At 38.9% G+C, this 14,169-nt stretch overlaps 1 protein-coding gene across 2 annotated transcripts in view; it reads left to right on the forward strand.

Moving 5' to 3' along the window:
• Positions 1–211: 211 nt before the first annotated feature.
• The window catches only part of PIK3CA (phosphatidylinositol-4,5-bisphosphate 3-kinase catalytic subunit alpha), an 86,101-nt gene continuing 72,143 nt past the window's right edge, over positions 212–14,169 (forward strand). For both annotated transcript variants that reach the window (XM_031957696.1, XM_031957698.1), the window contains exon 1: positions 212–299. The gene's annotated coding sequence lies outside the window, so the exon portion shown is untranslated. The remainder of the gene's footprint in view (positions 300–14,169) is intronic.

Here is a 14,169-nt window from a genome sequence, read left to right on the forward strand (position 1 = left end):
TGTTTGTTTACATGATGTGAGCGGAAAAAGAGACCAATAAAGTTTATTCTGGAGACAAAAGGGAAAAAAAAAGCGGGGTGGGGGGGGAGCCGGAGGCCGAGGGAGAAGCCGGGGCGGGGGCGCCGCGAGAGAGACGCGGGCGCGAGGGAGAGGCGCGCCCGGAGCGGAGCGGAGCGGGGAGCCGAGCGGGCCGGGCCGGGGCCGGGGCGCGGGGCAGCCAGCGGGCCTCGGAAGCCGGGCCCGATGCGGGCGGGCGGGCGGAGCCGCCGAGCCTGGAGCAGCCCGAGCCCGAGCGGAGCGTGAGTAATGAGGGCTGCGGGACGGGACGGGACGGCCGGGCTGGGGCCGGAGTCGGGCGACCCCGGAGGGGCGAGCGGCGGGTGACAGGGCCCGGGCTGGGGCGCAGTGTCCCCTCTCCCCCCCCTCCCCGTGACCCCCCCGCTCCCTGTTTCTGTCTCTCCCTGCTCCGTGACCCTAGCTCCTTGTTTTCGTCTCCTTCCTCCCTCCTCCCTCCCTCCCCTTGTTTTTCCCTCGCTTCTCCCCTTCCTCCCAGCACTCCCTGCTGTGCGCGCCCCTCGCACCCACCCCCGGGCCTGGCTGCGGGGCGGAGATGCTCCCCGCGCCCCGGTGCTGTGTCATGTTCCAGGGGCGGGGGGCGCCCTCGCCGGGGGCAGCCCGGCAGGAGCCAAACTCCGGCGCGCCCCCTCCGGGGCTTCCCTCTACCCCGAGCACGAAACCGTCTCGCTGGCGAAACTCGGGGCAACATTGTCGCGGTCGGCGGGGGTTGGATACTTGTTATCGCGCCTGTGTCACAGTGTAGCTCCCCAGTGACCGAGCCTGAGGAAGGTTAAGGGCTGCCCGGCGCTGGCCCGGGGGAAGGCGAAGCGCTCGGTCCTTGGGATCGGAGCCCAGCCGGGCGATTGTTTCGGGATGACACTGGTCCTTAAGGAGGGAGCCCCGGACTCGGGCTCGTGGGCTCGGGAAGCCCTTTCTGTTCCCTTCGGTTTTAAGAATTTGGAACTGTTTGTGTAGTTCCGGTAAAAAGGGGTGGGGTGGGGTGCGGTGCATGATTGAGAAGATGCTGTTTAAAGTTCCCTGATTATTTTTTTTTAATAAACTACAGGGATTAATTCTCTCAGCTGAAGCTTCCTCATTCCAGCAATGTTTTTTGTATATGCAGGAAATCAGGATGAGGGATGATGGTCTATAGGTTCTATGAAAAAGAAACCAATTATCGATTCAGTGTAACTCGTGCCAGTTGCTACATTTGAAGCAGCTAGGAATGATAGTAGACCACTTTTATTGCTCGGAAAGTGCCATAAGGCGTTTTATTAATGTTAGTTTCCGTGTCAAGGGTGGTAAAGGTTTAAAGAAATACAGATAATTACCACCTTAACTAAGAAAAACCAAAACTGTTGTCTATTTGTTAGAGCGACTACGGACCCAACTAGGAATTCAGTTGAATCAGAAAGCCTTTAAGAGAGTACTATGTGCAAGACAGAGTGCTTTTAGAAACTAAGACATATTTAGTTCATATGTTATATTGAAATTTTGGAAGTTTTTGTTAAGCGTTTTATTAATTTGTTAGTTTCCGTGTCAAGGGTGGTAAAGGTTTAAAGAAATACAGATAATTACCACCTTAACTAAGAAAAACCAAAAGCTGTGGCTATTTGTTAGAGCGACTACGGACCCAACTAGGAATTCAGTTGAATCAGAAAGCCTTTAAGAGAGTACTATGTGCAAGACAGAGTGCTTTTAGAAACTAAGACATATTTAGTTCATATTTTATATTGAAATTTTGGAAGTTTTTGTTAAGCTGGAACATTTTGTGGTAGAGTTTAGATTGGTAGTATTCTTTGTGTATAGTTTATACACATGTATGTATATATGTGTATACACACATACACAGAATGTGTGTAGGCAGTATACATTAATCAATCACCAAATATTCATTAAGCATTTACTAGACACCAGGGACAGTCTTGAAGCACCTAGAGTCCAAATGGATAAATTGCTGGATCTAGAATCAGAAAGATTCAATTTCCTGAATTCATATCTGACCTCAAGACACTTAATAAATAGATGTGTGACTCTAGGCAAGTCATTCAACCCCATTTGCCTCAGTTTCCTCATCTGTAAAATAAGCTGGAGAAGAAAATAGCAAACTACTCCAGTATCTTTACCAAGAAAACCCCAAATGGGATCTTAAGCCTTGGGAAAACAAAGTAAAAAAGCAAAGCCAGTCCCTGCTCTCAAGGAGCTTACATTCTAATGGGGAGATAACATTTACATAAAGAAGGTTTTATGGAATATATACATGGAAAGTTGGGGGTGGTGGGAGTTCTAATATCTGAAGGGGCCAGGAAGGCCTGTAAAATTTGAGCTTCGATCATGAAGAATCATGTAAATCAAGAAGTACCTATTAAGTGTCTCTGGTGGTGCCATGTATTGTGCTAGTCTCCGGAATCAAAAAAGAAAAAGACAGGCCACTCCCCCTAAAAGGAGTTCATATTCTGCTAACATGTTCATAAGTAAATAAATACTGGAGATATACAAGGCTTAGTGTATAGAGAGCTGATCTCAGGGCCAGGAAGACTTGGTTTGCATGGCCCACTTTTGACTCATATTCATGGTGTGACCCTGGACAAGTCATTTTATTTCTCAGTATTCCAGGCAATTCTCTAAGAATATAAATTGCAGAAAAGTTGCCAACATGCATTGGAAGCAGATATTTCTTCATCTGAGAGTTTCATATATCAATTAAATTATGCCTAGTCCTTGTTTTTATTTTTTAAAAATTCACAGTGATTAGGGGAAGGGGACTTACTTACTAATAACCAGGACTGGGATTCTTAACTGGTTTTGTGTGTTATAAACCACTCCCTTTGTCAGTGTGACAAAGCTTTTGGATTCCTTCTCAGGCTAATGTTTTTAAATGCATAGGAATATAAATGAAAGCATTTGTTTTGGAATACAATTATCCAAATAAAGACAAGTTTATAATCCCTTGCTTAAGAGCCTCTGAAGTTGGAGAATCAGGAGAGGTCTCTTGAATGGAGCTAAAGGTTCCAAGAGGTAGAGGTGAGGGAGAACCTTGGCAAAGGTGTAGAGGCAGGAAATGGTATGTTGTGGAAGGATAACAGCAAATAGCCCAACCTATGCCTTTACTGAGGGGAGGGGGATAAAGAGGGCTGATGTGAATAGAGAAAAGGGCATAGAGGTTAGAGGTGGAAAATGGGTAAGATTTGGCAAATGATTGGCTATGTAGAGTGAGAGAGATTGAGGAGTCAAGGCTGACTCCATAAAGACATAACTGAAATAGAAAAATTGGGGATGAGGATAGCATGTTCCCTTTTGAACATGTTGAGTTTGAGATGCCTATAAGACACCAGAAGTCTTATGTGAAAGTGTTTTGTTTTTTTTTAAGGTTTTTATTATAGCTTTTTGTTTACAAAGCATATGCATGGGTAATTTTTCAACACTGATCCTTGCAAAACCTTCTGTTCCAAATTTTCCCCTCCTTTCCCCTACCCCCTTCCCCTAGGTGGCAGGTTTTTTAAACCTAGGTTTTGTTTCATCACATTGCTGCAGAGAAATATAATAACAAAATCACAAACAAGATATTAGAAATGAGTCTTGAAATACATCAAAAAATATGGAGCTAGATATACCTTAGAGATCATTTAGTCAACTTCCTTTTCTTTTTTCTTGAGGGTTGGAGAGGAGATAGAATATGTTCTAGATGTGAGATTTCATCTTAACATGTATTCTGTAGCTTTAGTCAGAGCCATCCAGGTTCAGCAATAAGTTAGGTAAATTGCCTACAGTCACACAACCAATTTGTATAATGCTTCAGCATGTGTCTTCCTGACTCTAGAAACCTAGAAAACTTTGCTCTTTATCAGTACTCAACAAGTCATTGTACTAAGTCAAAATACTAAGGCATACAAAGGCAAAAATGAAAATGTTCCTGTCCTCAAGGAGCTTACATTCTAAAGAAAGAGACAATACATACATATAGAATATAGAATACATAAGATGAACACAGTTATTTTGGAGAAAATGTCACTAGAAGCTGGGGGGGGGGGGGAGGAAGGAAGACAGTTTGATGTAGAAGATGGCACTTGAGCTTAGTCTATCCTATTTTAAAGAGTAAAAGTAAGAATAGAAGTACATTCCAGGCCTGGGGGACAGATAGTGCAAAGGTGTGGAAATGGAGATATGCTGCATCAAAAGTATAAAACAGCAATTGACCAATCTAACAGAACTTCAGAGAGTATGGAGGCAAGTCAAACATAAGCCTAGGAAAAATAGCAAGGACTCCCGAAATAGATCAAGGGACCATTGATTTGCTTGACCCTTTAGATAAAGCCTGTAAAACAAACAGTGGGGACAGAATAATTTTATTGCCTTTCTTCAAGATAAAATTGTCCCTGTTGCCAATAAATGTCCTCAGTCCTCCAAGTCCTCCAAACTTAGAAGGTAATACAGAATGTAATAAAACCCGGGTGTCCTAAAGACTTTTGTCCTTTATGGGATTGATTAATTCTGATTAGCATCCCTTTAACAATTTTTGGTTAATTATAACTGATGTTTATATGGTATTTTGTTTTTGTAAAGCACATTATAAATACTTTCTGGTATGATTTTCTCAGCATTAGAGGCAGCAGGTATTACTATCTCTAGTTTAAAGACAGGAACCTGATACTTAGAGAGGTCATGACTTGCCAGGGTCATATAGGTGAGTGAGGCAAGATTTAAAGAGATTCCTATCTTGAAGAGTGTATGTACTCATCTTTTTTTTTTTTTTTTTTTTTTTTTTTTTTTTTTTTTTTTTTTTAAGAGGACCAGTTTCACTGGGGATTGTTAATTTTGAAATCATTTATTCCTCATTTTCCAGAGAGGTTAACTGATTTATTCAGGCTCATTCAACAAATGAGTGGCAGAGGGAGAATATTGATGCCGGTCTTATTTTACATGCTTTAAAGTAATAACTCAAGGATCTTAACTCTATTGTGTCTGTAAATAAATATTTAAATAATTTGGGTTATTAAGTAATGCTAAAGGAATCATCAGAAGGCCATTAGGTGGCACCATAGTGCAGAGTTCCCTGCCTGGAGTCAGACTCATCTTCTTGAGTTCAAATCAGGCCTCAGATACTGCTATGTGACCTTGGACAAGTCACTTAACCCTGTTTGCCTCAGTATCCTCACTTGTAAAATAGGCTAGAGAAGAAAATGGCAAACTAATCCAGAATCTCTGCCAAGAAAACTCCAAATGGGGCTCACTAAGAGTCAGATATAACTGAAAACTAAGCAAAAAATATATCCTCTTGAGGAAATATATCCTCCCAGAGGAGCTCATTCTTGCAGGAACAGCTGCCTCTGTCTCCTTTTTTGCTTTTCCATCAAGACATACAAACCCCATGATTCGAGAGCCTTTTCATTTTCACCTTATTGTATTAACTTTCTCACTGTTCTCTTTGCCTTTGAATGGGAATGTGGGAGAGAAATCTGACCATTATCTAAATCAAATCTTTTACTTTTGAGATAAGGTCACTGAGACTAAAAAAGTGGACTTGGCAAAGGCCATTTCCTTTTATACTTCTGTTGAGAAATTGTTCATAAATGTCGATTGCATTGCAGATTGGAATTACTGGCATGATTTATTCATTTCACAAAAGAGTCACTCTGGTCATTATTGCTCATGTAACCAAAGTTAAAAGTTAAAATTTTAATTTCCTTCTACTTATATTAAGTGCTTACTAGATACCAAGTGCTGGGTTAAGTGCTAATGATAAAAGTGACAAGTTCTCTGCCTTCAGGAGGCTAGGTATACCTAGAAGTACATATAGACTATGTACAAATAGGATGTAGTTTGTGGAGAGGGTCAGTAGAAATCAGAAAGACCAGGAAAGGCTTCCTTCTTTAAAAAGATAGTACTTGAACTTAATGGAAAAGAGGGATTCTAAGAGGCAGAGGTGTGGATGGAATACAGATTGGGGAGACAGCTAGTGCAAAGAAATGGAGACAGGAAAAGGAGTGTCTCTGTACAGAATGAAGAGTGGGTCAAGATGACTGGATCACAGAATGCAAAGAATAAAGTGTAAGGAGACTGTCAGTGTGAGAGGAGGTCAGGTTGGGAAGAGATTTCAGTGGCAAAGGAGTACATATTAACGCTTTTCTCTTGGTAATAAGAGCAGGGACTTAATATAACTACATGAGCTTTCTAAGAAAGGCAGCACAGTATAGCTTTGGAGGAGAGGAAGCTCCAACAGGAAAATTGAGCCCAAACCCTTCTTTTTACAGTGAGGTGTTGAAAAGTAAAATTACTTGCTGCTGGTCACATGACTCAGAAGTGGTTGAGGCAAGATTTGAACTCATGCCTTCCTGGCACTAATTCCAATGCCTTATCTACTACAACATTCTCTCTTTTCAAATAAACTATCATTTGGTCCAGGTAAGAGGAGGAGAGTCCTGAGCTAGGATAGAAGCTCAGTGTCATCTTTCTCTCAATAGTGGGGAGATAGAAACAACAAGTTTTGGCAGATGACTTAGTATAGAGAGCAAATATCAGTAAAAAGCTGAGATGACATCAAAATTGTGAACCTGGGTAACTGAAAAGATGGTGGTGCCCTCAATACCTCAACAAGGAAAGTTTAGAAGAGGGATAGATTTTGGGGAAGAGAAAATAGAGTTCTTTTTAAAGATACTTATTTCTCATCCAGTTAGAAATGCATAATGAGCATTAAGTAATACAAGAGCAGAACTCAGGAGAGAGACTAGACCTGGATATATAAATCTGGGGGTTATCTGTATAGTGAAGCCAGTGTTTTCACCAAGAGAAAATCTAGACAAAGAAGAAATTTTAGGACAGAACTGGGGTACCTATGCTTAGTAAGCATGATCTGGATGAGAGCTGGCAGGAGAACCAGAAAAGACCCAGAGGAAAAAGTATGCAAGAGGAGACGGTACTTTGTCAGTGGAGTTAAGTGTTGTAGAGAGCTCAAGGAATATAAAGGTGGAGATTATTGGGAATGGTGGTGAAAACAGTTTTGCTTGAGTGAGGGGGTTGAAAAATCAAATTTCTGTGGATTAAAAAAAGAATGAAAAGAGAACAAATGAAGGCTAAGAATATAGACAGCTTTTTTCAAGTAGAATTTTAGAATAAGAGAGGAAAAATATTGGAGGATAGCTTGGGGGAAGGAATGGTCAAATCAAGTGAAAAAATTTTAAGAAAATGACTTAGGATGTGTATGTAGACACATTTGAAAGAACTAGTTCATAGAGATTGAATATAGAGGGAGGGGATGATCCTAGTGTTAATCTTCTAGAGAGATGAAAGGAGTTTAGAATGAAGGGTACGTGTAGAGTGATTGACGTTGGGAAAGGAGAAGGGACATTTCATCAAAGACTGGAGGAGAAACTGTTAGGGGGTGCTGTAAAGAGGTGGTAAAATGAGATGAAGAAGAAAGATGAGAGAATACTTGTTAGATAACCTTAATATTGTCAGCATAATGTGAAGCAAAACCTCAGTTAATAAGTAAGGCTACAGGGTGTAGTTGGAGACTTGAACAGAGATGACAAGTTTAAAACAATTATGTGGAGAGTGAGGTAGAGAAACAACAGGGGGGGGAGGTGCAGGTAGGTGGTGCAGTGGATAGAACACCAACCCTGAAGTGAGGAGGACCTGAGTTCAAACTTAAGACTTCCTAGCTGTGTGACCCTGGGCAATTTGACCCCAATTATCTCAGAGGAGAGAGGGAGAGGAAGAAGAGAGGAGAGAGAGGGAGAGAGGAGAGGAGAGGAGGAGAGAGGGAGGGAGAGAGAGGAGAGAGAAACAATTAGGAAGAAATAAAAGGAATGCTGCTGATGCAATTTGATCATATAAATTCATAGTATGCTTAACATGATTTTGTTACTGCCTCCAGCTCTGTATAGCAACACATAGATAGTAGCATTGGTAAGAGTAGAGGAGGCAGATGGTTGGAGTTTGGTGATGTCTGAGTGATTATAAGATTAGGGATCAGAGAAATCAAATAGATGAATGTATACATGTAAATTGGCTTACTAAGGAGTGAATGAAAGTTGGGCATGGAGGTGAATGTAGCCAGAGCTAGGGTGTTAGTCTGGCAAAATACTGGGAGGTGGAAAAATCACAAGTGCCGATGAAGAACTGATTTTGCGAGAGTAAAGCTTTGGAAAGACAAGATGGCTTGTTTTAAGATAGTGAAAAGGTAAAGGAATTTCCCAGTTTGGGGGCATGTCAGTGATGTGCTTGTTGTAGTTGACAAGACCAAGGATGTTCCTATCCCTGTATATAGTTGACATAGGAAAATAGAAAGATGAGGAAGTCATGGAAGTAAAACAGATTGAAGTACAAATGAGGATATTGGAGGAAAAGGCCATATGCATGCTGCAGTCCTTTGACATGAGCACAGATACCAGAATGAAGGAGGTGCTGTGAGCTAGGTACTGACCTCGTTGAAAAAAGAGTGAAAGTACCTTGAGGAATGTTTAATAATGGGCATCAGGATCTGGATGGAGTGATAAATTTAGATTGCAAGAACATTTCAAGTAGGTAAAGTTGCTAAAGTAATTGTGGTAGTGGGAGAACAAAGAGAATTCTGACCTCCACCAAAACCAGTGACTTAAGACTGAGAAAAGAAGTGCTAGACATAGGATGAAGTATTATTAGGAAGAAGTTAAATCTCAGTGAATGCCAAAAAAAATGGAGATTTTCAAGATGAAAGGAAAATGTCTTAATTAGAGTAGAAATTCCAAAGGCACAGTGGAAGGAGCATGGAGATATGGAATTAATCATTGAAGTAGTAATATTGTTTATGGAGGAAAGAGAGTATACAACAGGGATTCAGATGGGAATTCTGAAATCACAGGTTTGTCGTTTGTGAGAGTAACAAAGGATAAGTCTTTGTTAATTATTGGGGAGTGAGTCCAGGCAGAGTCTGCTAATGAAAGTCAGTGAATAAGATATTCTTTCTGTAGTCTTACTTCACAATCTCCCTCATATGGATGACCCTTATAAGCTTTTTTATCCTTCTTCAAACCTCCCATATCTTTCCCTTCCTCATCCTCTCAACTGAGAACCTTACCTCATGTTTTATATCATAATAAAGCCATTCACCAAGAGTTCCCTCTTTTCCTCCTTTCATTTCCCATCTCCTAGAAGCATTCTATTTTGTCCTCCTTGACTTTTTTCATATAGCAAGATAGCCCTTATCTTTACCAAGGAGAAAATCTTCAAAATAAATATGTGGTCCCATTCCATGCTGTGTTCTCAGTAGATTATTCCCTCTCTTCCTCACTCTTGGTTATCTTCATACTCTTCTTATCTATTGACTGCTACCCTACTGCCTATAAACAAGTCCAAACATTTAAGCATCTCTCATTCTCCAAAAACCAACACTTGATTCATTCCTACTAGTTATCATCTTATAGTTCTCCTTTTTGTGACTAAATTCCTTGAGAAGGCCACTAGCAATCAATGCCTCCACAGCCTTTCCTCTCATTCAAGTCTATAGTTCAATGTGACCATTCAATTGAAACTGCTTTTCTGAAATTGTATCTCTTATTTGACAGTCAGTGGCTTTTTCTCAACCCTCATCCTTCTTGACTTCTCTTTAGCCTTTAATACTGTCAATCACCCTCTTTTCCTTAATATCCTCTTTAGATTTCTATGACTATTGTGTATCTAAGTTATATTTTAATATATTTAACATCTACTGGTCATCCTGCCATTTAGGGGGTGGGGGGGGGAAGAGGTGAAAAATTGGAACAAGAGGTTTGGCACTTGTTAATGCTGTAAAGTTACCCATGTATATATCCTGTAAATTAAAGGCTATTAAATAAAAAAAAAATAAAAAAAAAAAGATTTCTATGACTACCGTATCCTAGTTTTCTACCTATTTGATTACTTTTTCAAAGTCTCCTTTGCTGAATGATGATCAAACCCTTGAAAGTCAGATCATATCACCCTCCTTCTTTTCTCCCATGGTTTCAATTATCATCTCTATTCTAATGATTCCTAGATTTACTTTTCCACTCTCTTAGCCCCCGGACTCTTGTCTTCAGTTGCCTTTTAGACATCTCAAACTCTGTAGAAATTTTAATCTTAACTTATCCAAAATTGAACTCATTATCTTTTTCCCCGAAATCTTTTCCCTCTTCTGAACTTCCCTCTCACTGTTAGAGGGAACCACCATCTGGTCTTACAGGCTCACAATGCCGGTGTCATCCTGGTCTCTCATTCTCACCCTCCATATCTAATCTGTTGGAAATCCTATTAATGTTACCATCCTAACATCTCTTTTATGTGCTCTCTTCTCTCTGACATTGCCACCGTCCTGGTGCAAGCTTTCATTATTTCCTGGACTTTTGCCATAACTTGCTCACTGGTCTCCCTGCCTCAAGTCTCTCCTCACTGAAGACCGTACTCCACTCAAATGTCAAGTTAATCTGCCTAGGGCACAGATCTGAACATGTTAATTCCTCTATTCCCACATTCAGTAAATTCCATGCCTCCTTTTCACATCTAGAATCAAATATGACATCCTCTATTTGCCATTCAAAATCCTTTATAGCCTGGACGCCTCCTACCTTTCCAGTTTTATGCTTTACTCAACCCCTCATACACTCTGCAGGCTAATGACACTGGTCTCCTTGTAGTAACTCACACTATACTTCATCTCCAAATTTTGGGCATTTACACTTGCCATTGCCCTTGCCCAGACTTCTTTCCTTCTCTAAGAGTGCCACCTCCTGGCTTTCTTTGCTTCCTTCCAGTCCCACTAAATCCCATCTTTCCTGATGCCCCTTAATTGCCTCTATTGATTTATCTCTGGGTATTCTGTTTATAGCTTGTTTGAACATAGTTGTTTGCTTTTTGTTTTTCCCATTAGATGGTGAGCTCCTTGAGATTGGGCTGTTCTTCAGCTTTCTTTTATCTCCAGTGTTTTGCATAGGGGCTGGTACACAGCAAGCACTTAACAAATGCTTATTGATTGATTAAACATAAACCATACTACTGGAGCAAATTTCAGAGCATCAGCTTTATCATTTTTCTTCTTGGATAGGTTCACAAATGGATAGAGGATTATATATATGGGTGTTTCACTGGGCCCCCCCACATCAGCAAAATCAGATTTATCAATCAGAAGAGAAAAATTCAGAATTGAGTATTCTTTTTTACAAGAAACAGAGTAGTAAATGGAGAGCTGGCCTTGATGCCAGAAAAATCTGGGTTCTACTTTGTGATCCTGGACAAGTCACTTAATTTCTTACTCCTCAAAACCATAGAGACAAATATGGCCCTCAACAGAGAAAATAGATTAAAATGTAACTGAGAGATGCTTAACAAGATAAGTAAAAATAAAAATAAATAAATAAAAACCCAACCCATAGATAATGTCAGTATATAGTTTTCTAAGTCAATAGGCAGCCCAGAGGTATCCTTATATATATAGTTTAATGGCCCTGTTTCTATTTGAGTTTGACACCACAGATCTAAGCAACTCTCTCAGCCTATATGTTAAAGGAAAAAGTACTAATTTGCATTGGGCGAGGAAGTTTTCTCATAGAAATTCCATATACTAATGAAATAACAAGTCTAGTCTTATCCCTTTTCTTAATTTAAAGGCCTTATACATAGTCACCAAAATAAAAATCTTAAAGATAACTAATTATCCATAGACTAGACCAAAAGACTAATTTAGGGGGAAGACCTGAAGGATAGCTAGAATTCAAGAAAGATATATTTTCTAAGAACAAATTATCTATGATACTCAGCCTTGTAGCAAGGCTTTATCAGGGGGAAAATGTTGATGTTATTCTACCTCTAGGACAGTGTGCCATGGTTTTGTCTAATGACAACTGCTTCAGGAAAATTTAATTTTTCATAATATTATTAGCAATAGCTTTAATGAGGAAATTATTTACTCTATTGAAATATCTTGAAGGTTATCTGTGTTCTTTGATTAATGAAGAATACTGTGAGAATTACATTTTAAAGCACACATTCATTTCTGCAAAAGTACTATAATAATGACCAGGAAGTTTGTGCTTTCCCTCTGAGGTTACCTCCAGTATACCCACTATGTATGCATCTTGTATAGGTAGAGTTATTTACATATTGTCTCTCCCATGAGATAAGAGGTTCTTGTGGGCAATGATGGAATTTGCCCTTCTATTCTCAGTTCTTGGCTCAGGGCCTGGCATATAATAAGTCTTTAATAAATGCTAGTTGATTGATTTTTGTTGATTGACAGAAGAAAGTGAAATGTGAAAGGACACACAGACAAGCCCCAGAATATCCTGTTTGAATGCCTGAAATTTTAATCATCTATACCTTCAGACCTAATTGTTGCACTCCTTTAGTTTCATTTTCTCAAATTATATATTATTTGGGTGAGGTATTATAAATGTATCTTTTTTTCACTTTGGACCTCTGCTTTGAGATACAAAGCATTCAGAGATATATTCCTATGAATGTTTTAATGAAATTATTTGATGTGGTAGTTTTAACTATGTATTGACATGCTTTTAAAATAATGCATGGTGAATGTAAGCTATAGTATGTTGTGAACAATTATATGCCCATAAGTAATAAAATAAGAATAGCATTTATAGAACACTTTAAAATTTTCAAAGCAGTTTACATATATTGTCTTATATGATCTTCACAATTCTGAGTTGGATTTTATTATTTCCATTTTACACTTGAGGAAAATGAGGCAGAGAGATTAGTTCTCTCAATTCAATTTCTCTCTATGCTTCTCTGAATTCTTCATATTCTTCATGTCTTATAGTATAGTGATATTCCATTACATTAGTTTACCACAATGTGCTTAACCATTCCTCTATTTAAATGCTAGTTCTTTGCTACCACAAAGAGTATTGCTGTAAATATTTTGGTATATATAGATAGAACTTTTATGGTTTTGACCTCACTGAGTTTTTTTTTCCCTTAATGAGAATTCCTTCGTATTGGGTCAAGTGTCTGTATTATTATTAGTTTTACTATTAAAAACTGACAAATTTACAAGTATATCTACATGTATATGTGATGTGTATAGATATATTTGCAGATGTATGTAGAAAAATAAACATAGATATATATCTATAATATAGATGTATATACATCTCCAGCTCTCTTCCCCATTAAAAAAAAAACTTTCCTTGTTACAAATAAGCATAGTTCAGCAAAAAAATCCATGTCAGAAAATGATTTGTGTCTCATTCTGAACCTTGAGTTCAATGCCTCTCTGTTGTGAGATGTATAGCACATTTCATCACCAGTCTTCTGATGTAATTGATCATTGTTTTGTTCAGAGTTAAACCTTTTAAAATTCATTTTCTTTACAATATTGTCATTATAGAAATTATTCTCTTCTTGATAAATTATAATTTAGTTAATTGTAAAAAAAAATCTATTTTCAGAAACTGGAAAATGCACTTTAATTGATTTTTTTTTTTTTTTGCCATCATACTAATGTTATATCATCCATAGATTAGAGCTTTAAAATATAACTAGTTTTTCCTTCTGTGTTTGATTGACATGTTTTGTAGATATTTAGAGTTTTTTTTAAAAAACAGACTTGTAGAGCACAGAAAGACATTATGTTACAGAGTAGCAGAATGATGCATCTGAAGACCTACCACTAATTAATTACAAGTGTAAAATTGGATAGCTTAACCATTCTGGGTTAACTATTTCCTTATCCTTAAAATGACCATTAATTTCTAAGGTTCTTTCAAGCATTTATAATACAATAATACAACACAATACAATTAAACATTAAGTTCATACTATGTGCCAGATACTGTGCTAAGTGCTGAGGATACAAATAAGAGAAATAGAGTTCCCACCCTCAAAGATCTTATAGTCTAATGGAGGAAGACAAAATACAAAAGGAAGTTGCAAAGGGTGGATTGGAGAAGATCCCAGGCATGGGGCATGATAAAGGTGAAAACAAAGTCAAGCAGTTAAAAGAGGAAGTTGATTGAGCCTGTGGGACTTCTTTAAAGCCAAGCTTCTCTTTAAAGAGCATCTCTCTGCCATCAGCAAAGAGCTGAACTCTAAGGATGCCTAAGCTAGTGGTTTCAGGAACTTCCAAGAAATGTTCTCACCTGCTTGAGAGCCCTTGCATGAAAT

This window comes from Sarcophilus harrisii, chromosome 3 (assembly GCF_902635505.1).
Source record: "Sarcophilus harrisii chromosome 3, mSarHar1.11, whole genome shotgun sequence".
NCBI classification, from domain to species: domain Eukaryota; kingdom Metazoa; phylum Chordata; class Mammalia; order Dasyuromorphia; family Dasyuridae; genus Sarcophilus; species Sarcophilus harrisii.